Consider the following 27,800-nt stretch of genomic DNA (forward strand, 5'->3'; position numbering starts at 1 on the left):
CTGTAACATCAAGCAGCTGGTAACATTTCCCTGTTGCAAAAATAGTCAATGAAAACCTTTCATAAGGACTCTTGTCACCCTTTTCAAAACAATTAGTAAAACACAGGATAAAGGGGAAGAAAGCGATGTCTAACAGTTGATCATAACGAATTATAATATTCCTGTTACTTCATCATCAGTGTTGACTGTCTGGTGCCCACTCTGTTCAATATTGCACCTTGCTGATCCTGCAACACCTCAGAAGAAACAGATAAAACATTTTTCTCATGCTTGACGCTTCAATCTAAAGCATCCAGGTAATTCAGCATAATCCTACATTAAGCTCAGTCTCTCCTGCATCCTGCTTTATCTATGTTTAGTCTCATATTATCATTTTCAACAAAATGAATGAAGTGTGTAAATGTATAGGTTATTGGCTTTGCTGTCGTTACAATGTCTGTATGGTCTTCAGTGATTCCTTTTCCCAATTTCTTCAATCTCTTCTGGGTACTGGTGAGATATTTAGCTTCTTTGGAGCAACCCTAAAAATGCTTTTCATCTGAATTAAGGTTCTCTGCATAAGAATGCTGCTTGGTCCAATATCTTATGATAAGCTGAGGCTTATGTTCATGTACAGCTCCTTGGCAATTTCCAACATTGTAGTCATGATCCAAAGGCATTGCAGTCACTTTATGGGAATTTTTAACCTTGGATTATTGCTGGGTTTTGGTATCTAAAAGATGGTTTACTGAAGATTATCAATGACAATCTTTTAGCATGCCCAAGGAATTCTAAGAAACATTCAGTTAAAATGTGAAAAAAAGCTCAAAGCTGAGTTTGCTGTCCAGGATGCAAGAATATTGAAACCATCATTCATTTTGAAATCATCCAACACTAAATCAATCTTTCTCCAGATCTCAAAACTGTACATGGGATACAATGCAGAACCAAACACCTCTCTGAATTTACCTTTTGATGTAGATTTTAAAAGCTCATGTTGAAGTTCAAATAGGGCTTTGGATAATATATGTAGATGATCTATGCCAGTTTGGAAAGAAGCCAGTCTTGTTAGCACTTTCAAGTTAACTTCCTCAATCCATTCTGTTGACAACTTCTCAGCTTCTTCATCTTCCTCCATCTCTTCTTCTTCAATTAAAATTTGACCTGTTCAGGACATGAATAACGTTAATTTAATGTTTTCAAATAAGTAATTTGGATTTTGCATAGAGCCACGTGTTTACAACAAAATATTCATTTTTGAGCACATCAAAGTGAAGAATGCAGTGCAAGTAAGTGAAGCACGCAATGTTTTGAAAATGGAGTAATATAATTGAGAAGCACTGTTGGATCAGAAGATCATAGCATAGGAGTGTGTGATGTAGAGTAAGGCACTGTCTATGATACTAATCATATATTCGAAGGGTAGGGCCAACATTGTTAGATACAGAGTGAAAATTCCTTCATGCTCCTTGTGCAGGGACAACACAGATTAGACACAGAGTAAAGTTTGCTCTACCCTGTCCTATACACACTCCTGGTTCGTGGGTGAGACATAGAATAAAGCTCCCTCTGCACTGTCATATCACACATTCTGAAGATAGAGAAAACACAAATCAGATACTGAGAAAAGCTCCTTTTACACTCACTGTCACACACTCCCAGGGTAGAACATTGAAATAAATACTGAAGGAATTACTTGCATTTCTGTAAAGTCTTTTGAAAAATCAAAAATCTCTGAGCCAGAGAAAGTCAAAATGAAATATAAAAAGGTGAGGGTGTGGCACTGTTGATCAGAGATAGTGTCACGGATGCAGAAAAGGTGGACGTCATGGAGGGATTGTCTACAGAATCTCTGTGGGTGGAGGTTAGGAAAAGGAAGGGATCAATAACTTTACTGGGTGTTTTTTTTATAGACCGCCCAATAGTAACAGAGACATCGAGGAGCAGATAGGGAAACAGATCCTGGAAAGGCGTAATAATAAGAGTTGTCATGGTGGGAAATTTTAATTTCCCAAATATCGATTGGCATCTCCCTAGAGCAAGGGGTTTAGATGGGGTGGAGTTTGTTAGGTGTGTTCAGGAAGGTTTCTTGACACAGTATGTAGATAAGCCTACAAGAGGAGAGACTGTAATTGATTTGGTATTGGGAAATGAACCTGGTCAGGTGTCAGATCTCTCAGTGGGAGAGCATTTTGGAGATAGTGATCATAATTCTATCTCCTTTACAATAGCATTGGAGAAAGATAGGAATAGACAAGTTAGAAAAGCGTTTAATTGGAGTAAGGGGAAATATGAAGCCATCAGGCAGGAACTTGGAAGCTTAAATTGGGAAGAGATGTTCTCAGGGAAAGGTACGGAAGAAATGTGGCAAATGTTCTGGGGATATTTGTGTGGAGTTCTGTATATGTACATTCCAATGAGACAGGGAAGTTATGGTAGGGTACAGGAACTGTGATGTACAAAGGCTGTTGAAAATCTATTCTTTTTTTCAATCTCTTTATTATTATTAATAATATTATGAACAAAATACAATTGATATATGAAAATCTAGTCAAGAAGAAAAGAAAAGCTTACAAAACGTTCAGAGAGCGAGGTAATGTTAGAGATCTAGAAGATTATAAGGCTAACAGGAAGGAGCTTAAGAAGGAAATTAGGAGAGCCAGAAGGGGCCATGAGAAGGCCTTGGTGGGCAGGATTATGGAAAACCCCAAGGCATTCTACAAGTATGTGAAGAGCAGGAGGCTAAGATGTATAGGACCTATCAAGTGTGACAGTGGGAAAGTGTGTATGGAACCAGAGGAAATAGCAGAGGTACTTAATGAGTACTTTACTTCAGTATTCACTATGGAAAAGGATCTTGGTGATTGTAGTGATGACTTGCAGTGGACTGAAAAGTTTGAGTATGCAGATATTAAGAAAGAGGATTGGAGCGAAGGAGGATGAGAGGTGACCTGATAGAAGTGTATAAGATGATGAGAGGCCTTGATCGTGTGGATAGTCAGAGGCTTTTTCCCAGGGCTGAAATGGTTGCCACAAGAGGGCACAGGTTTAAGATGCTGGGGAGTAGGTACAGAGGAGATGTCAGGGGTAAGTTTGTTACGCAGAGAGTGGGGTGTGCGTGGAATGGGTTGCCGGCAACGGTGGTGGAGGCGGATACAATAGGGTCTTTTAAGAGACTCCTGGACAGGTACATGGAGCTTAGAAAAATAGAGGGCTATGGGTGAGCCTAGTAATTTCTAAGGTAGGGTCATCTTTGGCACAACTTTGTGGGCCGTAAGGGCCTGCATTGTGCTGTAGTTTTTCTATGTTTCTAAAAACAAAAGAGATTGGATACAAACTGAAACTTCGTGACAGAGCATGGTTAGGTACAGAATTAAGCTGCTTCTACACTATTCTATGACACACACACAACCAAGGCAGTGTCTGCATGCATTACAAAATATAAGATGCAGAATAAAACACCTTTAACACTATCTTGTCATACACTTTCAGGGTAGGATCAGAAACAGCACTGCTTCCATTGGAGTGGAGGGAAATCAGCAAGGAGCAGCTGCAGTGTGGGTTACCGAAGACTGAATCTAGGAGAAGGTGCAGAGAGAGAGAGAGGTTGTTTTCATCTATTTTTTGCCAATGGTAAAGATTGAGAAGGTGGGTGTGACTCTTCCATGGCCATTCCATCCTTTCTGGTGGCAGAGCTCTCTCAAGTTGCATGGCTGCAGCAGCAGCAAACACCCCCATGCCCTAGTCATTATTTAAACTAATCAGATCAAGGAACAGTTTTCAAAAGTTATATCAATTACAAAATGACATCCGAGGCCAGTGTAAAGGCAGTGGCTGAGGTCGTTAGCTTTTTGGCCATTGCTGTAGCCTCAAAAATGAATGGGAAGGTTGTATTTTATTTATTTATTTAGAGATACAGCACAAAGTAGGCCCTTCCAGCTCTTTAAGCTATGCTACGCCCGACAAACCTGGTTAACCCTAACCTAATCAGAGGACAATTTACAAAGATTAATTAACCTACCTGTTATGTCTTTGGACTGGAGGAGGAAACTGGATCACTGGGGAAAACACACACATTCCACGTGGAGGACGAACAGACCTCTTACAGAAGGTGACAGAATTGAACTCTGCACTCTGAAATCCCCCAAGCTGTAATAGCATCATGCTAACTGCTACACTGTCATGATACCCATTTCTGGAAGGCCAAATGTGCTGCAGCCTTGTCCACAGCAAGGAGCTTACTATGGATGGGGCTTTCCTGCCAATGAGCTTCTCGTTCCCTGTCTGCAACATCTGGGGGAGGCGAGGTCACCAATTCTGTTTGATCTTCAGGAGAGCAGCTTCTAGTATGTCATCTGCTGCAAGACAGAGCAGCAACAAAGAGTCAATTCAGTGTCCAGTTTTGGGGAACTACAGTTACCATGTCTTTTGGACCTTGGATGGGGCACAGTGTGGCACCTACGAAAATACAGTGCAAATTCAGAAGAGCTGTTCCAACCTCTATATTCTCCTTTCGATGTTGGCACCCCAGGCAGTTCTCTCCTCTGCCCTGTGCCAGAAACAGTGGTCACAATCTCGGCTCAAAACTGCCCAAGAACTGCCTAACCAAGCAGGAACTATTGCAAATATTAATAATGTAAATTGTTACCTGTCAGTATAAATAGTGTAACTAGTCATCTCCCGCTCTCCCTCTCAGGACTTGCACTGGCTAGATTTCCAACCCAAGGAGTTCTGCTTTGCCATTAGTTCTGGCAGTGGGATCACAATGGAGTTATAAAATAAAGACAGAACCTGCTAAAAATACTCAGAAGTGAAGCTGCATTTGTGGGAAGAGAAACACAGCTAAAATTTCTGATTGAAGACCTGATTAATTCTCTTTCTTTTTCCAGATGCTGTTTACCTGCTGAGTATTTCCAGCATTTTCCATTTTTTTCCAGATTTTGAGCATCTGCAGTTTTTAAAAAAATTTCCTTGATGGAATGGGGTCTTTTGGCACAGATGAGACTCTCATCACCTGGTGTGGGATAGGTGTGCCAGCCACCAGTTGTGACTGCCTGGTAAAGGATGGGCACAATGACATGCACTGGGGTAACCTAGAGTACATCACCTCGTGCTTCCTAATGAATTACAGTGCAACTCATCCCCACTGGGGATTTCCTTGGAAACCAGGGTTAGATACAATAAAGTCCAGCTGGCTATTGATTGGCGGTTTAAACTGATGCTGGTCCTGAAGTCTATCAGTGTCATTTTCAAAAAGATAGTGAAGGCTTAGATATGAACTGTACCAAATTTGGGGTAGGGGAGCCCGCTAATACAGATAAAACACCTCTTATACATAGAGCTGTATGCCTAAGAGGGCAATCTCTGCCTCTTAAGAAATTGGTGCCTGGTCTCCCTTCCTCAGCACAAATGACAAGATCTATGCCAGGACCCTGTTTGCCCATCTATGCTCTCACATGATCTAGCCTAATTAGTCCTATCTGATCTTGTATTGATTCATTTATGATCTACTTATCCCAAAGCAATATGCTTCAGAAACCTTTGTTTCCCTTGACTAGGAAAAGGTGTTTGACAAAGTAGATTGCAAACACCTTTTTGAGATTCTGTATATATTCAGATTTGGGTTCCATTTTGTGGCCAGATTTGAATTCTGTATGCTGCTGCAGAGTGTCTATTTATAATTAACAGGTCCTTGATGGCACTTTCACTTTGGGAAGGATGCTTCAGATCTGGCTTATTCATCTGCATGGAAGCATTTCTATGCCTTCATTGGAAGAAGTTGATGAACTTGGCTTTAAAGGTGCTAGGCTTGAGGGTCATCCTCTCAGCTTACACCAGTGACATGCTCCTTATAGTCACATTTCTTGTTGACTTGTAGAGGAATGGTGAGTACTTTTTGGCTGCATTTTTCAAGAAATATTCCTGATTCCTTGTATTCAGTGACTGATGCGCTCTATTTGCATGGAGCATCATGCACCTTTAATTGGGAGTCTACCTGAGCCCTGCCAAGGGAGCGTAGCTGGCAAAATGGCAGGAGCTGGGAGCAAAAGTCACCACTTGGCTAGTGCTCTCTTACAGCATCTGAGTGCTGGTCATAAACTAGCTGGTCATGCTGTGTTATCAGTTGGTCACTTTGGTCTTGCCCCCCCTACTTTTGCTGCCAAGTTTCAAAAGAAACTACTGTTGTTTTTTCTGGGGAGAAAAAATACTGAGTCTCCTTCATTGTCTTGATATTCCTGATGGAGGAGGGAATGACTGTACCCAGATTGTGATTCGTTGGATGCTGTAGAGATACTGTACATGGAGCATTGGTGACAGCATCCAGGGCCACTGCCTTCAGAACAATATGCACCTCCCATTGGCAAGCACTACCTATGCTTCCTCTGAGAAGTTGCTCATCTTTTACCAGGACCTTGTCAGGGTCTGGGACAAGGTTTTATCCACTAACAATGCTCCCTCACTGATGAAAAGGTGCACTGTGGCTTTCAAAATGTCTGAAATATGGGGATGAACCAGACAGTGAAGGAGTTTCCATACAACACGAAAGCCACTGGTCAAAGCCTCAGGGACCCTTATCACTGTGGATGTCAAGTGATCTAAAGGGTGTGGGATGATCCTGACTGAGCTGATCCCTGCTTCTCCTTAATTGCTCATTAGATCCAAATCCTTGGAATCAATCTCACACAATTTGAGGTATTTTTCAGAAATGCACTCTTTGTCATTCCACACCACACAACGGGGTTTCCTGAACAGGCTTTGTTGCATTTGTCCACTTCCTCACTCTCATCTGCTATCCAAACACATTGTGGTGGTCTGTCTTCCATCTGGCGATGACAGGGTCCCCAATACAAGTTTCTGCATTTGTGATTCTTCCCTGTTTACACTGAGAACCTAGGCTAGAGAATGTTACATATAGGGTTGTGCAACAGGTATTTTAATCTTCTTCACGGATACCAAGGCCACATAATTACTGTTGCCTGCTGGAGTCAGTGTTCCATGTATATTTGGAATGTGTGAGATTGCAATTCCTCTTTGACTATCTAAAGGGGTTGCACTTCAGCCCCAAGCACCTGAACTCTGAACTCTGGGGTAGTGGTTATAGGTTGAGTTCTGCAAGTTGGTCAGGGGACCTTTTCATCAGTGTGCTCCTAGTTGTGGCCAAGGTGGCCATCACAGATTCATGATTTTTACTGGAAGTTATCCATGATCGGTGACCAAGAAGCAGAAAGGCTTGGATGTAAAGGTTGTTTTAATTTTTTTTTTTGTTATTTTCAATAATGTTCCTTTTAGAACAAATAAACCCCGAATTGCCTGGATGTTAAGGCCAAATAAACAGATTAAAAAGGAAAAAAAACAAGTTAAATAAAGAATCAAGCTTCTTCAATCTTAAAAAAGAAAATAAAACCTGGGTTGGATAAGGAGTTAAGTTCTGTACAATGTCTCAAGCACCAAAAGCAGTTAGAGGAGAATGTAAAACTGGACAAACTGTAAAACCAGCATTGTACACGATCCAGCCAGTCCTAATGAATGGATTGGATTACAATTGCTTCCTCGGTACATAAAGCCACTGGAGACTGTCAAGTTTATATTAATCACATACTGCTCTTTGACAGCCACTGTAGAATAAACTTAAGGATTTCCACTTTGGTGTTGGCGCTAGTTGCAAACTCAGTGATTGCATTTATCAAGCACTCCCTGTCTTTTTTCTCAGAGGTGAAGGTGACATTTTGCACTTGGTGGTAGTCACATCTTGCGCTGTTCAGTGCAAAATTAATTTTGTCCAGAATGTCCTTTAAGCGGTCTGCAATTTCCTGTTGGAAAATATTATAAGGAGAAATCAAAAGAAGGTAAATATTCAAGCAAATAGTTTCATAAATCTGGACTTTTTGTTTTGGGGACTTTATTTGATGCTATTAAATTCTAAAAGCACATCACTTTCCTCATCCTATCCACATCTCTGCTGTTTAAAATGGAAAATAACTTAATTGTATTTCATTGAAGAATGACTTGCATTTTCTATAGCTTTTATTGCTGCTGAAGGACTTTCAAATGAGTACTGTGCATACCTACTACTGGGGAAAAATGCTGCAACCAACAATAAGGTCCCGTAGAACAGTGAAATTGATGTTTAAGTCAGCAATGTTGCCAAGGCCATTATGTGGGAGTAATCTAATGCAATCATCATCATCCCAGCTCAATCCCACTAGTAGGACCCTCTATTAATTAGAATTCTTAGCTCATTTCAGATGTACTCAATGACCATAGAGAACAATCTCTTAGTTTCATTGTGTCTTTACTAACTTGCAAGCTAGTCTGTTTAGGGACATAAGAAGTAGAAGCAGGAGTCAGCCATCTGGCCTGTCAAGCCTATTCCACCATTCAATAAGATTTGGCTGTGAACTCAGCTACACCTACCTACCTTTTCCTCATAACTCTTAATCCCTCTGCTGTGCAAAAATCTATCTAACTGTATCTTAAATATATTTAATTAGGTAGCCTCTACTGCTTCGCTGGACAGAGAATTCCACAGATTCACTACTCACTGGCAAAACCAGTTTCTTTTCATCTCTGTCCTAAATCTATTCTCCAGAATCTTGAGGCTATGTCCCCTAGTTCTAGTCCCACTTACTTGTAGAAACAACTTTCCTGCATCTATCTTATCTATACATTTCATAATGTTATATGTTTTTATAAGATCTCCTCTCATTCTTCTAAATTCTAGTGGGCATCTCAATCTCTCCTCATAGACTAAACCCTTCATTTCCAGAATCAACCAGGCAAATCTCCTCTGCACCACCTCTAACGCCAGTCTATCTTTCTTCACGTGGATGACCTTGCATTTACCAACATTGTATTCTATCTGCCAAGCCTTTGCCCATTCACTTAACCTCCTGTATCTGTATCTCTCTGCATTCTTTGTGCAATTTGCTTTTCCTCTCAATTTAGTGTCATCAGCAAACTTAGATATGCCACACCCAGTCCCCTCTTCCAAATCATTAATGTATATTGTGAACAGTTACAGACCCAGCACTGAGCCCTGTAGCACTCCAATCACCATTGACTGCCAACCAGAGCAACACCCATATATCCCAACTCTCTGCCTTTTCAAGTTCAAGTTTGTCATTCAAGCATACACATGTATTCAGTCAAACAAAAATGTTCCTGTGGGACCAAGGTGCAAAACTCAGTACATATATCACATTCAGCACATAAAATAATATTAATGCAATAATATTAACAGGTAATCAAAAAATCTGTAGATATACAAATTGACATAAGGTGCATATACGACACATGTAGTTAAATATGCAACAGTAGAATGCTACTGGTGCTGTACAGGGAGGCAGCAGGGTGTTCAGAAGCCTCACAGCCTAGGGGAAGAAGCTGTTACCCTGCCTAACAGTCCTTGTTCTTATACTGTGGTACCTTCTGCCTGATGGTAGGAGGTCAGAGAGATCGGGCATGGATGGGAGTGATCCTTAACAATGCTAAGGGCTCTGTGAATGCAGTGCTTCAGGTATGTGTCTTGGATGGGGTGGAGAGAGACCCCGAGGATTCTCTCAGGAGTCCTCACAAGCTGTTGCAAGGTCTTCCTGTCAGATGCCTTGCAATTCCCGTACCAGATGGTCAGGACACTCTCGATGGTGCTCCGGTAGAATGTGGTTAGAAGAGCGGGGGGGGGGGGGGGGGGTCGGGGAGTGGGGAGCCTCACTCGCCTCAATCTCCTCAGGAAGAGGAGATGCTGCTGTGCTTTCTTGACTAAAGAGATGGTGTTGAGGGACCAGGTGAGATCATCTGTGATGTGCACTCCAAGAAACTTGGTGCTCCTAACTGTCTCCATGGAGCAGCTATTGATGTGCAATAGGGAATAGTCAGCCCGCACCTTCCTGAAGTCCACAATTATGTCTTTAGTCTTGTCCATGTTGAGACTCAAGTCATTGTGTTCATATGAGTCCACAAGCCACTCTACCTCCTCTCTGTATGCCGGCTCATCATTGTTGCGATGAGGCCAACCACTGTTGTGTCATCAACAAACTTAATAACGTGGTTAGAGCTGGATCCGGCAGTACAGTCATACATCAGCATTGTGAACAACAGCGGGCTGAGTATGCAGCCCTGTGGGACGCCAGTGCTGAACATGATAGAGCTAGAAATTATGTTGCTAACATGGTTCTACTATTTAACCAATCATCAATACAAGCTAATATATTACCCCCAACTCTATGAATGCTTATCTTATGGATAAGTCTTTTGTGCACCACGTTATCAAATGCCTTCTGGAAGTCCAAGTATACAACATCCATCTGTTCCCCTCTATCCACTACTCTTATTGGTTCCTTAAGGTTGTCATAGCCAGGGTGGGTGGGAGGGAGGGGGATTAGTGGGGTTAAGCTCCCACTACCTATTAAATGTTCCCAACCAAGTCCAGCTCCTGGTCTTCACATGTAGCTTAACTACTAAGCCCAGCAAACCATTTCTACTGACAGGTAAAGGGGCAAAGGCAGGTTACTAGCCCCTTAAAATGAATCACTTCAGGCAGTTGCGGCTCATTAGCTGTGGTTGGTAGCTTATCTAGGAGAAGGAAAACTCTGATCTCAAACCTCTGCTACCTTGCAGCTATACCCACTCATGGGAAGGGTTTGAGAGTAAACCCTGAGGGAAAAATCCAGAGCTGGAGTCCCTAAGACAGTCCTACATTGAGTTCTGTGCTGACTGGCAATTCCTGCAATGCCGCTGGTGCCAAATTGTACAGGTCTCAGCCGTTCCTTTGGATTCATCAGTTGTGTGGAGAGGGGAAGCTTGCTACATGGGCAACAGCTTGCTCTCCGTATTGTACTGCATATAACAGCCAGAATGCAACGCCAATGGTCAACCCCAACCAATGGAGGGCCTCAGCAACTGCTCTTGTTATATTCTCAAAGAACTCCAGTAAGTTTGTCAAACAGATGCCCTTCCTGAATCCATGTTGTCTTCCTGATGGAATTATTTCTATCCAGATATCTCACTATTTCTTCCTTAACAATAACTTCAAGCATTTATCCAACCACAGACATTAAACTAACTGGCCTATATTACCCATCTTTTGCCTGCATTATCTTTTTAAACAGTGGCATTACATTGACTATCTTCCAATCTGCCACGACCTACCCAGAGTCCAGAAAATTTTGGGAAATTATTACAAACACATCTACTGTAACTTCTGCCATTTTTTTCAGTACTCTGGGGTGTATTCCATCAGGACCAAGGAACTTGTCTACCTTTAAGCCCACTTGATTGCTCATTGCTACCTCTTTTGTGACAGCGATAGTATTGAGGTCTGCATCTCCCATTGTATCCATAACATCTCTTTTTGGCATGTTAGACGTGTCCTCCACCGAGAAGACTGATTGTCATTCAAGGCCTCGGCCATTTCCAATTACCTAATATTAATTCTCCCTTCTCATCTTCCAAGGGACCTACATTCACATTAACATTATTTTTTGTTTTATATAATTATAAAAAAATTTACTACTTGGGCTTCAGTGTTATCACGCACCCACCCCACACAATGACCTATAGTGTTCAGTACAGCATTACAGTAAGAGAGATCTAATCTTAAAGTGTTTTAATTAAAATGCTCTGTATTCCATAATTTTCCCAGTAAGTTTGAATTAAAGCCTTTGTTGTCAATAAGGTATGCTTTTATTTTATCTTTTCTGTTGAAATGGGGTGAATAATGAAGATAGCAGAAGGAATTAAACTGGTTACTAGAAATAAACTGGCAGGTCAGCCAGCCTCTGAAAAGAGAAACAATGGATGAAAGATAATTGACCTGAAACTTTAACTCTGCTGCTTAAGATGTCGCATTTCCAGCATTTTCTGTTTTAAGTTCAGATTTCCACCATCTGTTGCATTTTGCTTTCGGAGCAACACAGGTAAATTGATGGAGGCGAGGGTGAAGGTAGGAATGATTCAGAGAAACGCCAAATGATGTGGATTGATAAAAGCTAAACTGTCCAAAATACGAGTCTTCCTGACTCCTGCCCATATACTACCAGACAGACAACCACGAGGAGGGCTCAGGAGCGCCCGCCCCGGTGGGACGTCTTCAGTAAATAAACTCATTAGTGTCCAAGAACTGCTGAGCAGTTAAAGGCTAAATAAATCGACCCACATTTTCGGACTTAATGGTTTTGGTGCTGTAACGAATGCTACTTTGCTGTTGGCTCTTGGAGCTGGAATTATTGCTGAAAACCGTTCTTCCCTTCAGCGCTTAGCTGTTTAACCGAAAAAAAATTAACGAAGATGTACAGCGTCCACCCAAGTATCATCCTTTTATCTTTGGGGTAACTGTTGTGATTTAAAAAAAAAATTGTTTTATTTTCTCTTGAAAACTGATCAATTTCCCATCAATATTTGTACCTGTCTTGCTCTACCCAGCTGCGCAGCCTCGATTTTTCCTATAATCTGTTGGACTGATGTGGAGAGCTCGCAAACACTTCCCTTGGGCGCCAGGAGTGTCTCCTCGCTGCTGTCCATGGAGTAAACTTTGATGCAGCTAATAGAGGATAACAATCGCCGTACAGAAAATGCAGCGTACGTTCGTTGACTTTTGCCTAACAGTGAACGTGAGGATGTGCCGATACCACAATCGATGTGTTTATACCTTAAACCACGTGTCATGAATGAATGATTGTTTACCTGTGTTAACGGGAGGGTTGGCCAGAAATTGACGTGACGTTCGTCGGTGTAGACTTTCACGGATGACGTGAGCTTTGGAGCGGCGGAGGCTGAGGGGAGATCTGATAGAGGTTTATAAGATTATGTGAGGCATAGATAGAATAGAATTTTTTTCCCAGGGTAGAAATGTCTAATATCAGAGGGGATGTACTGAATGTGAGAGAGGCTAGGTTCAAAGGGGGTGTGAGGGTAAGCATTTTTACTCAGAGAGTGGTGGATAATGGAATGCGCTGCCTGGTATGGTGGTAGAGGCAAATACGTTAGAGACTTTTAAGAGACGTTTAGATAGGCACATGAATGTGAGGAAGATGGAGGGACATAGACATTGTGTAGGCAGGAGGGATTAGTTTTCGGCACAACATTGTTCCTGTGCTGTACTGTTCTACGAAGCTAACATGGGCAGTTTTTATTTAAGGTAATTGAAACATTAGCTGTTTCTTTCTCCACATTGCTGCCGAGCTGCAGCATTTTCTGCTTTTACTTCGGATTTTCAATATTTGGTTTTTATTCTACTGTTCTTTTCCCTGCTGCTGAAAAAGTGCCCAAATATCACGGGCATCCAGATAAAGGTGGCGTACCACAACTCCCAGACCGCATTTGGGCGCTTTCAGGCAGGCGCTCTGGTTATCCGGGTGACGTGACAGCACGTCAATAAATAGCGGCGCTGAGGACAACTGAGCCCATTGTTACGTAGTAGCGGTACCGAGGAGGGGCTGCGGCAAGTCAGTTTTGCTAACAGTTTTTACTGGCCCCTCTGATAACCGCCAGCCCTCTATGTTGAGGCCAGTAACTATCTACATCTTATTGATGAGATTAATCGTAAATATCTGCACCGGTTTAAAAAAAGAGCACTTTCATTAACACGGATCTCTTTGGAAAAGGGGTTGTATATATATTCTCTAAAGACTCCTCTGGAGAAAAAGACTCGCCCAGTCAAGCGCCATTTAAATCCCCGTACAACTCTAAGTAGGAAGGCAATTGCCGATTATAGTCTACACTTAAGGTAGGGAAATTTATTTTCGCTTTTGAATGGTTATTAGCCCGTTATGATAGGGATATATGATAGCACTCTATTTTTTATGTTTAATGGTCGGGTGGGCTTGACACCGCTTGTGATGCGGTTTCCGGGATAGTCGCCGGTAAATTGTCGTTAGAGCCAATGATGAGTTGATGCATTAGGTTATTTTAAATGCCACCACCTTATTGCTCCATTATTTAGCTTCTTGCAACGGCATTGACCATTCACTCAGTAGTTAGCCAAGTCTTTAAATCTAATTCTTTCATAGTTGCAGTTATTTTTAAAGTCAGCTGCAGTGTACTGCGTGCATTCTTCTGGTGATAGCTGGTGAAACAGAATATACGTTTGCTAACTTGCTGTTCTTATTGAACCTCTACATATCTCTATTATACATTTCTCTGTATTAAGTATCACTTTTTGTTCTGCCTCGATTGAAATTTACATTGATCCAATCTTTTAATGTAAGTTCACTAATAGTTAATTTGGTAAAATGTAAATATTAAGGTGCTGTGGTGCTTTAAATGTATTATTGCCCACTGTGTGAATTAGATGGTTCTGCTCATGTTATAGATAAATTATGTATTTAAAGTATTAAGGAAATGTAATGGGAAGTATACTATGACACCACTGATAATTTCCAGGTTTGGTTTTATAATTTCTGTTCAAATGCTACTCATGCCTATTTGGCAATACTTAATTTTAATCTATGATCCTATTAAAGCTATTGCTAAAATGTCTGTAAGCTTTAACAGGAAGCCTGCAAAGAAACAACAACTTGCATTTAGGTGGTGCCTTTTGTCATAAAATGTCAAGAGCAGCTTCATATACATAAGCAAGTTCAAAAAAATTTCACTGTGCCACAAGAAATTAAGACCTAGATTTGGGGAGGGGGGAGTTTTTAAGGAGTGTATTGATAAAAGGCATGAAGATAGAGGGAAAACAGTCGCATGTGAATGCTGGAGGAACTCAGCAAGTGAGGCAGCATCTATGAATATCCTTCAAAGTTCCTCCAGCATGTTGTGTGTGCTGCTCAAGATTTCCAGTGTCTGCAGAATCTTTCATGTTTATCTTTTGAATTGTATCTCAGTGATGCTGGCAAAAGAACAGTTCAAGGTTGTACATTTCAACTGCTTGTGAATGCAATGGACAGAGGGAAAAAAGTCTTTTGCCACTTGAACAATGGATGTGATGATTAGATGAGGTTAAAGCAGTACATTGTTGATATGGCAAGGTGGCACACTGCTAGTGGGTACCGATAATTTTGGCTTGACATTTTTCCCTGTGCCACACTTGAATGCAGAGATACAGCCTTTTCCCAGAAGGAAAGATGACTCAGACACCTTTTGATACCTTTGGTGAACACATGCAATGTTGAGAAAAGGCAGCTTTCCAAAATAATACGATCGAACCTTTCTAATACAGGGAACCAAGGCAGATGGTACTGTTTTCACCAGATTACATGCAAAGAGAAAATTTGTGTTCAATTGTTAATCCATTTTTGTAACTTGCTAACTTAAAGGATTAATGGTGCCTCAACTTGCATTATTGCTTATTTTGACTATTAAATGTCATTGAGAGGCAGGAGAAAAATAATTCACTCACTGCAGCCACTTGATTTTGCATACAGTGTGTTTGGTTTGTCTTGTTATCTGGAGTGTACTGTATTTGAGCCGAAAATAAAATGTGTTTTGATTTCCCGTCATAAAGATGAGGAGAAACCTCTTGACTGTTCTCTCCTCTCAATGACTGTTTATTGTGCATGCAAGACTTCGACTGTTCAACTTGACAGTCATCAGTGGTTATATCCATTTGCAAAGTCCACCGGTTGTGATGCAAGATGTGTAAGCTTCAATGCGCATAAGTGAGTATTTAAATTTGTGCCAAGGATTGCCCCCTCTTGCCTGTCTGCACACTGTGCCTGCCCAACCCCACGCCCCTGACCAACTCCCATGCAAGCCTTTGACTATTTAAATAATTTATAACAAAAATCGCCATTATCCAATGCAACAGGTCAATATTTCACACAACTGCTGTGGGAAATGATGGTTCTTGAATGTTTTTAAAAAATGAAAAATCTTTAACTGAATGAAGACAATGAGTGCCAATATAACATCCTGCTTGTACAGATTCTTTGAGAGTGAAGGCAAGTACTTCAGATTGTATACTGTATACATTATCTGACCATAAAAGGAGCCATTTGAGATTAAAACTCAGAACTTTCTTGTGTTGGGTGTTCTTGTCCCTTGAGTCATAGAGAGGAGAGAACCAAAGATAAGCTTCCTTCATCTGTGTGAAAGGAGGAAAACAAAATGCGTATTTTATTTTTGGTATGAATACAGTACACTCCAGCTGATGAGCCAAACTAGACCTTTTGTATGCAAAACCAAGTGGTTACAGCAAGATTTTGTCTTGTTTTTCTTCAAAGATTAAGATTAGCTTTATTTGTCACATGTACATAAAAACAACAATAAAATGTGTCATTTGCATGAATAACCAACACAGTCCAAGGAAATGCTGGGGGCAGTTCTCAAGTATGGTCCTGCTTCCACTGCCAACATAGCATACCCACATCTTGCTAACTCTAACATGTATGTCTTTGGAATGTGGGGGGAAACTGGAGTTCTCAAAGGAATTCTAAGTGGTCAAGGGGAGAACATTTAAACTTCTTACATACAGCGACAGGAATTGAAGCCCAGTTGCTGACTCTGTAAGTGTTATGCTAACTGCTATACAACTGTGCTCACTTGTTCCAGTAATTTTGAAGTTACAAATGCAACAGACGATGATTACCATTACCATACAAACCAGTGATAAGAAACCTGTGATGACTTAAATTTATAATTGGGCAAGAGTTCAGAGCACTCAAACTCGAGTTGAGAAGCAAATTCAAAGCAACAAAGGCAATCTGAGGAAACATTTCTCTGCAATGCCTGCATTGTGTTGTTTTGGTGGGGTGGCAAAGGCAGATGTGTGGCTTTCTGAAGGGAAATGAATCAATGCTTGGGGTAATAAGAATTGCAAGACCTCAGGGGGAGGGGGGAAGTCATGGACAAAGGACAAGCTGTGTTTGTCATGTGAAGGGCCAAATGCCCTTATGTAGGGACTGCTTATTCAATAGTGCATATCTGCCTTTTCCTCTTTAACAATAAAAATTGGTGACAATTGTTGAATGTTACCATTCTTCATGGATGTTGTAACTTTATATTCATTCTTCCCTGCTCCCTAAAGAAAATTGCCCTCTGTATCTTTAAAACTTAAATCGTCCATTTCCTGATGTTATTTTGATCTTGCACTCATTTTCTGTGTTGTTGGTCTTGTGTGTTTTAAAATAAATAAAATAAAATGAATAGTCCTCCAATAGATCAGGCCCCTTCTCCTTCCCCACCCAGTCATTTTTGCTTGTCTGAAAAGAGCAAGAAGAGAGTGAAATATTCTTGGGGTGGATGTAGGGGGAAAATGTTCTCTCCAAACCAATCCAGAAAGATGACATTGAACCCCCTCCATCCCCACTCCATGGTTCTTGAAATTCAACATCAATCAGGCCAAACTGGCACAATACCATTTGCCTTAAGAGATAGGTTTCACTACATTGGATCAATAGTGTGAAGCTCAAATCAGAATCAGGTTTATTATCACTGGCATGTGACGTGAAATTTGTTAATTTAGCAGCAGCAGTTGAATGCAACACATAATCTAGCAGAGGGGGAAAAATTAATAGTAGATAAAATAATAATAAATAAACAAGTAAATCAATTACGTATGTTGAATAGATTTTAAAAAGTGCAAAAACAGAAATATTGTATTTTTTTTTAAAAAAGTGAGATAATGTCCAAAGCTTCAATGCCCATTTAGGAATCGGATGGCAGAGGGGAAGAAGCTGTTCCTGAATTGCTGAGTGTGTGCCTTCAGGCTTCTGTACCTCCTCCCTGATGGTAACAGTGAGAAAAGGGCATGCCCTGGGTGCTGGAAGTCCTTAATAATGGACGCTGCTTTTCTGAGACACCGCTCCCTAAAGATGTCCTGGGTATTTTGTAGGCTAGTACCCAAGATGGAGCTGACTAGATTTACAACCCTCTGCAGCTTCTTTCGGTCCTGTGCAGTAGTGCCCCCCCCCCCCCCCCCCATACCAGACAGTGATGCAGCCCGTCAGAATGCTCTCCACGGTACATCTATAGAAGTTTTTGAGTGTATTTGTTGACATGCCAAATCTCTTCAAACTCCTAATGAAGCATAGTCACTGTCTTGCCTTCTTTATAACTACATTGTTATGTTGGGACCAGGTTAGATCCTCATAGATCTTGACACCCAGGAACTTGAAACTGCTCACTCTCTCCACTTCTGATCCCCCTATGAGGATAGGTATGTGTTCCTTCGTCTTACCCTTCCTGAAGTCCACAATCAGCTCTTTTGTCTTGCTGACGTCGAGTGCCAGGTTGTTACTGCGGCACTACTCCACTAGTTGACATATCTCACTCCTGTTCGCCCTCTCGTCACCACCTGCGTAACCAGATATCTTGGGCTCTTCTGCAATCCTAATCAATTAATCTAGCCTGAAATTCCAGGGGAAGAATTTTGTAGTCAGCTGCTTAAATGACCTCTAGTTCCCTCAATCTCAATGGACCCTTGAGAATGTGACTTTTTGGTTTTAAAACCAGAGGGTTTAGAATAAATGCAAAGAGCTTGATATTTGTCAGCCTTTTTGGTTCTTCTCTGTGTGTTCTATGGCTGCAAATCCTTGGAAATATGTTCCTTGTTCAAGCAATGTGCTGGCTCTGCAGCAAGCACTTGCCATTTGCACTTTGCTCCCTGCAGTTCAGGAAGCAAAAGTGCTGAGAGAAATTGAGCAGCCTGGATTGACACCTGGTAATGGCAGCTCCTTTCCATGGCCTCTGGTTTCTTGGTCTATGGACCCAGTGCAGGCCACCTCTGCCTTCTCCCCAAGGTCTACATGATCTACTGCCATGATAGATTTATTGTTCAGCTTGTTCTCTAGCACCCTTAACTCATTCTTCCCATCTTTGCTGTTCCCTCATACCCAAAGCTCTCCCCTGCTACTTGTAAGATGTGCACTGTTCTATGCCACTCTAATCTTCTTTTCACATACAGTAGATGTCCAATCTCTGTATATTCTCCAGGACTGCCCCCTACTTACTGAACAGGGGGCCCAACTGGCCTCATCTGCCACTAGCTGCCTGCACTTGTTTTCATTTGAGCAACTTCTTTTTCTGCACTCACGCCATCCACTTAAAGGTCTTTCTCTGGGGTCCTCTGCAGATACTGGCTCTTTTTTCCCCAGTCTTGCTTAGTTCCATCCCTTACTATTTTTCCCCAATACATTGAGCATATTGTTGCCATTTCCTGCCATGACCCAAAATAGCGAATTTGACAACACTCCTTCCAAGTTCTACCACTCACCTATTGCTCCATCTCAGATTCTTACTTTATTTCCTTTGTCATTTCTGGGAACAGGAATATTATTGAGCTATATCGATTGTAAACATACCAACTCCTACAGTGATCTTGGCTGCACTTCATCCAGTCTTTTAGGTTATCAATCTCTGGAAGTTGTGTTCTGACAATGTCACTGTCCCTAGCAGTGCTTCTGTTAGACCTTTTCTCTCAGTGGTGATTTGCCATCCATCGTAGTTGATAGGACATCAACAGTCTCTTCCTTTCATCACTTTTATTCTCAGTCTTACCCTGCCCTTCCAAAGGAACTTAAGGTTGTCTTTTATTTGCCTTCAATAGCACTAGCCTCCACATACTACCACCATTAAACATGTCATGCCCTTCCCAGTCTTTACAGCATTCCGAGGGGTTGATTCTGTCAATGATATTCTAGTTCTGAATCTCCCTTAATGTTTCAAGTATATTTATTATCAAAGAATGTATAAATTATACAACCTTGAGATTTGCTTGCTCACGGGTAGCCACAAAGTAAGAAACCTGAAAGAACCCAGTTAAAGAAAAAAACATAAAAATGAAAGACCAGCACTGAATGCACAAGAGAAAGAAAGGATAAAAATACAAATCATGCAAACAATTGAAGCGAACAACAGTATTCCGAACCAAAAATAAGTCCTCAAGTCAGTCCACAGATTCTGAACCCCAGAGCATCCTGTAGTAGGCCCAAAGCCGTGCTTATCAGTTCATCACATTAGCAAGCATGAAGCACAGCAGCCAGGCAGTCTTCATAGCCTCAGCACCATGAAGGTGACCATCGCGGACACAGAATGAAATTGGCTCTTGTCCCAACGGATACCCTGTCTTTTCTATCTGGGCCGATGTTTAAATTGACCCAACAACAGAGCAGCAAAAGGCTCCGCATCCTGGAAAGTGGATCACGGAGAGTGGGCAAAATTAGCTCTCCCCTATGATCTGAGCTGGTGTTTAAGCTGTCTAAAAAGCACATTGTACCTTGCACTAGGACCCAGGGACCGCTGCTGAGAAAAGCTCCGGTGTGCTAGACCACACTGCCCCACAGCTTGCTCTGGATTTTGTTGCCTAGCCTGAAGCTACTTTCAAGCTCTTCAAATCAGCTTGGTGCCCAGAGCGATCCAACCTTGCGCCCGGGCCAGTTGTACGGGCGTTGGAACTCCATTGCATCAATTCATACCCTGAACTATCCTTGCCATTGTTTGCCCCTTTACTGTCTACATCAATAATTTAACACAATTTACCTCAGGAAAGGTATTTTTTGTATGTTTTTACTTGGATTTCTTGGCTCTTTGACTACTAGGAAGCTGTTGCAGACATTTAGTAGTGCCATCTTAACTGGAAGTCCACTCATGGCACCTTCTTGTGCCAGATGTGCTCTTGCCCTTTTGTTTCTCCCTCTTCCAGTCCAGTTCTCCACTTTGTAGGTGAAGCAGAGCTTTCAATTTAGTGCTGTGTTCACTACTAATGATGTGAACATCTCTACATTGTGCAGACAAATGTAGATTGCATGACCTCTTTACAGTTTGGTTTGTGAGGATGATTTCAAGCTGTCAGTTTCCTGTTGCTTTAATTCTCTGTCCCATTTTCACTCTGTCCTTGACCACCTCTGCTGTTTCAATGAAGCTCAATGCAATCTTGAGGAACAGCACTACATCTGATTAAGCACATGCAGTCTTCTGGGCTTGACATAGAGTTCAGCAATTTCAAATACCGATTCTACCATTCACACTTGAATTTCCTCAGATCATATTTTGTTTCTTATTTCCATCTCCCTTTACCTTGTTCAGTCATCCCTTCTACCATTTAATCATTTCTACTATTTGACATCACATTTTCAGCATTTGCAAAATTGTCAATATTTTTACAATGTGATAACTTGCGTGTATATCTACCTGAGAAATCAGTTGGGGCTTTGTTTCAACATCTCTGAAAGGCATTGCAGTACTTGGGTTCTGGAATATCTGGGACTTGAAACAACAGCCTCTGATTCTGAGACAAGAGCACAACCCACTGATCCACAGCTAACATGAGGACAGAACAAAGAGCTGGTGTTGAAAGCATTGAATGCAATCCTGTACAGCATGGAAGTGGTTTTTGATTAATGAAATTTGTAATTTTTTTGTTGTTGGGGTGTTTGTCACCAGCAAGGCTGACATTTATTGCCTATTCTTATTTGCCCTTGAAGTCGATCGTGAGCCGCCGCCTTCAATAGTTAGTCCTTCTGGCAAAGGTACTCCTAAAGTGCTGTTGGGGAGGGAGTCCCAGGATTCAGATACAGGGATGATGATGTACAGTGGGTTCCAGTTAATTGGGGCACATAAAGACTAGTACATTTTGGTTCAAGTAAGCTGCTGCCCCAATTAACCAAAATTTCATGGAAATAATTAAAAAGATATTTAAAAAAAAAGGACAAGCTGCCATTTAACTAAGTAACAAATTGTGTATTTAAATGAAGAACAAATTAGAACAGTATAAGTATTACTACAGTACTATAAAACTTTTAGTTCCTAATACTTATCGACATAAGAATTCATCCATTGTATGTGGCCATGTTCTTTTGATTAACTGTAAATGAACAAAGTCAGCACAGGCACCTAATGCTGATAATAGACTGCTTTCATTGCCTTTCAGCATGAAGTAATGTTGTAGTCCAGGAATGTCATAAAGGATCCCACACACCCTGCTCCTGGACTATTTGTCATACTCCCGTCAGAGAGGAGGCTACATAGTATCCTGGATCCAAAGTAACAATTATTTTGTTCTCCTTACACCTGTGTACTACAAATGACATTAAGCAACCTTGAATCTTGAAATTTCCTGGCAGAAAATTATCAAAAGTCACATTCGCTTGTGTTATCCATTAGGGTTGAAAGATGCTGATTTATTATTTTTTTTAAAAGGTAGTGACTTTTGATCATTTTCTGCCAGGAAATTTCAAGATTTTTTAATGTCATTTGCTTTAAAAACTGTTTGCTTTAAGCATGGTGTAGTGTCTAATGGCCACACAAGTGTACTTGACTGATGGTAGTTAGAAACTGTTCAGCAACAATCTCCTGTCCCAATTAAGCGGCGTAGTGTCCCAAATAAATGCAGAGAATCCGGCTATTTTCTCAATTAGCTTTAATTCTTTAAGAGTTGTCTCAAATAAGTGGCTGCCCCAATTAACCAATGGCCCAATTAAACAATTCACTGTGCTTCCAATCAAGATGCTGTCAGACCTGGTGGTGGAGTCCCGTGTCCTGCTGCTACCATCCCTCTTGGTGGTAGCAGCAATGTGTTTGGTAGATACAGTCAAAGTAGTCTAGGTGCGTACCAACAATGCACTTTTGTATATGATCACACTGCATCATTGGTGGAAGACCTGCTTGTTAAGCAGGCTGCTTGGGCCTGACTGGTGTTAAGTTTAACTATTGGAGCGACACTCATAAAACAAGTATTCTGTCACACCTGACATGCACCTTTTGGCATCAGGAGGGGAGCTACTCACCACGGGATACTCATCCTCTAACCTGGTCTTGTATGGAATTTGAGTCTTGTCCTGTTGAACATTACAAGGGGTCTATTATGCAGTAAGTATTTCTGCATTGTTTGGGTGTTATGTGGAATTGGTTCAGTTAAACCATTATTGGTCACCAATAAATATAACCTATTGCTCTAATTGAAACTGTTAAATATCATTTTTCGATAAGGATTCTAAAAGATGTTGCATTCAATCTCTGGATGAAAGTTTGCTTTTTAAAAAAGGTTGGCAAACAGTGGAGTACTGCATTCAGGTGAAGGCACAACTATACCTCTTCTACCCTTCTAAGCTGTCCAGTCCTTTCATTTAAAGTACATTCGGATAAGGAATCCAAAACAAGATGACTGTACTGTTAAGCTTGGAACTAGGGCATTTGGGAATGGAGCCAGGACGTAATTCTCCACTGAATGGGTAGTGGAAATCTGGAACTGGTTTCTCCTTCCTGTCCACCAATAGAAGTTGTTCAAACTAGAGGTTGATTGAAAGTTTCCAGAACCATTGATATAACTTTATACCAGATAAGACCACTGAAAGTTACATAATCATGGATGAAGTGTCAAATTAGCCATGGTAGAACAAACCTGAGGGGCTGAATGGCCTCCTGTTTTGAGGGATGTAAACATGCAGTTCCCCTTGGGACTGGAGCCAGAAAAATGTCTCGAGTCATGTCAAGGAGAACTATTATACAGGGAGACCTTTCTGTCCATTGTCGTGACAACAAGAAAAAGCTGTGAAATGAAGCAAGCTGTTTCAGTACGAATGTTCATATATAAGGCACACTCACCTTATTCTTTGCATAAATATAAATTTGCTCATCTCTGTCAGGAATATTGTACTGTGCAAGAGGCAAGGTTTGTTGAAATATGAGGGTGTCTTGATTATCAACAGAAGTAAGTGGCTCTTCACTCGATGCATAGTATGCAAGTAGGTCTGGCATTTTCTGTTGCTAGCAAGCTTTGTTATAATGAACTGTCTTCATTCTTTCATCTAAACTCTTTTTGTACTTGATGCACATATTTGCTTGGTGGTTGGTCATGATGTCAGAAATATGGTAGAAGAATTGATGGTTCCTGATTAGTTGTGTTTAAAATATGTTAATTTATCTTAAAAAAAAATCTTGCATATGCTTCTGAACAGGGAAGTCCTGAGCTCCACCACAGTGATTTTTGGGTTTGGGATTACCTAGTTTGAGTTAAAACCAGAAGTGGCTGATGCTTGCAGCTTAGTGATGGTTCTTGATGACACAAAAGTTGGGGGTGTTGTGGATAGTGTGGAGGGCTGTCAGAGGTTACAGCGGGACATTGATAGGATGCAAAACTGGGCTGAGTAATGGCAAATGGAGTTCAACTCGGATAAGTGTGAAGTGGTTCATTTTGGTAGGTCAAATATGATGGCAGAATATAGTATTAATGGTAAGACTCTTGGCAGTGTGGAGGATCAGAGGGATCTTGGGGTCCATGTCCATAGGACACTCAAAGCTGCTGTGCAGGTTGACTCTGTGGTTAGGAAGGCATACGGTGCATTGGCCGCCATCAACCGTGGGATTGAGTTTAGGAGCCAAGAGGTAATGTTGTGGCTATATAGGACCCTGGTGAGACCCCACTTGGAGTACTGTGCTCAGTTCTGGTCGCCTCACTACAGGAAGAATGTGGAAACCTTAGAAAGGGTGCAGAGGAGATTTACAAGGATGTTGCCTGGATTGGGGAGCATGCCTTATGAAAACAGGTTGAGTGAACTCAGCCTTTTCTCCTTGGAGCGACGGAGGATGAGAGGTGACCTGATAGAGATGTAGAAGATGATGAGAGGCATTGATCGTGTGGATAGTCAGAGGCTTTTTCCCAGGGCTGAAGTGGCTAGCATGAGAGGGCACAATTTTAAGATGCTAGGGAGTAGGTACAGAGGAGATATCAGGGTTAAGTTTTTTATGCAGAGAGTGGTGAGTGCGTGGAATGGGCTGCCAGCGACGGTGGTGGAGGCGGATATGATAGGGGTCTTTTAAGAGACTTTTAGATAGGTATATGGAGCTGAGAAAAATAGAAAGCTATGGGTAAGCCTTGGTAATTTCTAAGGTAAGTACATGTTCGGCACAGCTTTATGGGCCAAAGGGCCTGTATTGTGCTGTAGGTTTTCTGTGTTGCGTTTCTTCCTGGTACTCCTGATGCCACTGCCACTGGCTATAAAAGTATCAGGCACAGATGACTCCCCAGTTAAATGATGGCATTTGGTGAATAGTTACTAAAAGTATAAAATGATGCATAGAGCAATGCCTGCACAGAATTCCCTCTTTTTTTTTTTACCCAATGATAGCTATCTCATTTAAACTTTAATATTACTTCACTATGTTGAACCTTTATTGCCAATCAATGTTTAGCTCTTTTTAACAAGGTGTTTTTTAAATCTAGGAGTGAAAATTGCTTAGTAACCAATGAAATGATGCCTGAATTTGTATCATCTCTTGTCTTGTTGGGACTCAAGCACATGTAACTCAATGTGGCATGAATTTTTATTGCACTGTGACAACCATCTCATCGGGTCTTGATGTTCGCACTCAGTGATACTTAAAAATTGTTATGGTGCTGCAGTTGTATTATGTCTGCCTTCTCCCTGCTTATGATGGGCTGGTTCTTGATGCAACACTGGCAAGACTCTCTTTTAAGTGAGTTTAAATTTGAGGAGATGATTGCTGTGTACAGCAGGGTTGGAAACCAAAGTGATCTGTTACACACTCTGAATTGATTGATCCTTTGTCAAAACTAACATACAGATATGCATCCCCTCTCAATCTGTTGCATGTGCCTTAATTTAGCATCATGATGACCAGTAGATAGTTCATTTGTTACTGAGCAATTAGTCAAATTATGCACCAACTTATTATATCTGTCACCACCAAATTGTAATGGGTGCACTTTACATTGTTATTTATGATCCCCATAAGTTCCCTGTAATGAGTTGTACTATTTATAGGAAGTGCCTGTACTTTGTTATGGAGCATTGTACTTAATTAGCTTGACCACTGCAAGTCCTGTTACTGCTGGTGCACACTGCCTCTGGTGCAATGAAGGTAGCCCAATTACCCAAGGTGTTTCTCTTGGAGTTCTTGGTAGCGGAGTTAAGAGTATCTGAACCATACTAGATTCAGTGATATGGGTCTTAGCAGGTCTTATGGCATAACCAAGAGCAAATAAGTGTTTTACTGAGTCTTTATGACATGCAGCAAACTCTTGGGGTAAAAGCAGTTTTCTGCTAAGTATTAGGAAGAGTAGAGTTGCACCATGGGCACTAAAATATGAGAAATGTTACTTGTTCTGTGGCTCCAAGGCAAGGGTGTTCACAGACCCCTTGGTTAATGGTAGAGGTCCATGGCATAATAAAGGTTGAGAACCTCTGCTCCAAGGGAAGCTGAAATTATGACTCTCAAATCAGTATCCACGCTGGCATAGGTCAAGTAAATAGGAAACTTAATTTATTTTGTATTAATAGCGACATACAAATTATCTTTGAACTCGAGCTCAGCTGGTAAAATAACTTGGTGAGGAGTGTTTTTAGTTAGTTTTTTGGAGGGCTGCAGAAATGGAAGAAGTGGAGGAAAGTTTTCTGGAAGGGCTGACTCCAGGTGTTTGTTGGGTTACAGGTGATCCCAGTTGGCTAAGGCTGGAATTTAACATGTAAGCTGTTAAATATATTCTATGCTTTGGGATCAAAGTGAGCACTGTGAATAAGATTGGATGAAAGCATGAAATGTAATATTTTGTAGAGCAGTGAAGTGAGACAGAATGGACTGCTTTTCCAGACATGAGCAGAGTGGGTGAATGATTTACTTTTGCAGTGAATATGGAATTCCTTCCTTCCGACCAAACCATTCCTTGTCCTGCTGCAGAGGTTTCTTGGGTTCTTGACATCCTTGACCTTGAACTTTGGACTGACACATTGCCACGTCTGTCTGTGGTTGACATTTGGGTTTGCTCAAATGGCTGCACCATCAGCTTCTGTTACAAGTCTGATTCCTGAATCAGTGTGATCCCATCTAGTGCAGTTCTGTCTCTATTGTGGGCTAGACTCGTGTCAGGAATCTACCCAGTGGTCTATGGTTTTAAACGAGCCACCACAACTGAAAAGAGAAACTTTCTATTTATGGTGGAGTGGGAGGTTTACAGGAACAGCAACATGCTCACTGGGAGTATAATGAAGGGATCAGCACTTGACTAATGGGGAAGCTTGGGGTTGATATTTAAATTTGTTGCTGGACCTGCTTTGAGCCGTGCTCGGTATCTAGACGGTAGCCCTCTTTTGGTCTGCCAGTCAAGTTTGTTGTTATATGCACAGGTGCAATCAAAAGCTTGCTTGCAGCAACATCACAGTATGTAGCATCAGATGCATAGCATTCAGAAGGACAACATTAATCATAAATTAAACACCATTTTACAATAAAACACAATTAAAATGAAAATGTCCATTTTAGTGAAAGGTGATCATACTGTTGCTAAACTGTAGTGATTAGGATTTTGCTGGATGGTTCAAGAACCAAATAGTTGAAGAGAAGTAGCTGTTTCTGAACCTGGTGGTGTGGGACTTCTATACACCCTACCTAACGGTAGCAGCGAGTAGATTGCAGACTCATATGGTGGGTGTTCACTCCTTGTGGCATTATCTCCTGTAGATACTACTGAGGGTGAGGAAACATGTGCCCATGATTTATTGGGGAGTCCATTACTCTCTGCAATTTGCATTCCTGTGCATTTGAGCTGCCATACTAGATCATGATACAACCAGTCAAAAGACTTCCAACAGTGCATTTGTAGAAATTTAAATGTTTGATGACAAGCTGAACTTGCTTAACCTCCCAAGAAAGTGTGTAAATGTTTCGGGGGTGGGGGGGAATCAGATGTGTCAATGAGAGTTGCCATCAGGCTGAGTTGGTGGGCTGTCATCAGTGTCGATTGCCTTTTGAAGGAGGACTCGGTAGCACTCTACTTGGCTGGAATCAATGTCTCAATCTTTGAAGGTTTGTTGGGATGGAGAGGGATCAGTAAAGTGGACTTCAGGTGTGAAAACAAATTGCACTACTGAGCCTGTACATATTTAAAGCTTTGCTTCATCTACTGGGCTTAGTCCCTGCAGCTGAAG

General features: G+C 41.3%; 1 protein-coding gene across 4 annotated transcripts in view; it reads left to right on the plus strand.

Moving 5' to 3' along the window:
* The window catches only part of LOC140741104 (cysteine/serine-rich nuclear protein 2-like), a 95,203-nt gene that overhangs the window by 16,177 nt on the left and 51,226 nt on the right, over positions 1-27,800 (plus strand). Inside the window, exon 1 of one of the 4 annotated variants that reach the window (XM_073070855.1) lies at positions 12,774-13,114. The exons of 1 other annotated variant lie outside the window; for it this stretch is intronic. The gene's annotated coding sequence lies outside the window, so the exon portion shown is untranslated. Of the gene's footprint in view, positions 1-12,773; positions 13,115-13,331; positions 13,703-27,800 lie in introns of those variants that run through there. 2 more of the 4 variants (XM_073070854.1, XM_073070860.1) reach the window with 2 other exon arrangements.

This window comes from Hemitrygon akajei, chromosome 18, assembly GCF_048418815.1.
Source record: "Hemitrygon akajei chromosome 18, sHemAka1.3, whole genome shotgun sequence".
NCBI classification, from domain to species: domain Eukaryota; kingdom Metazoa; phylum Chordata; class Chondrichthyes; order Myliobatiformes; family Dasyatidae; genus Hemitrygon; species Hemitrygon akajei.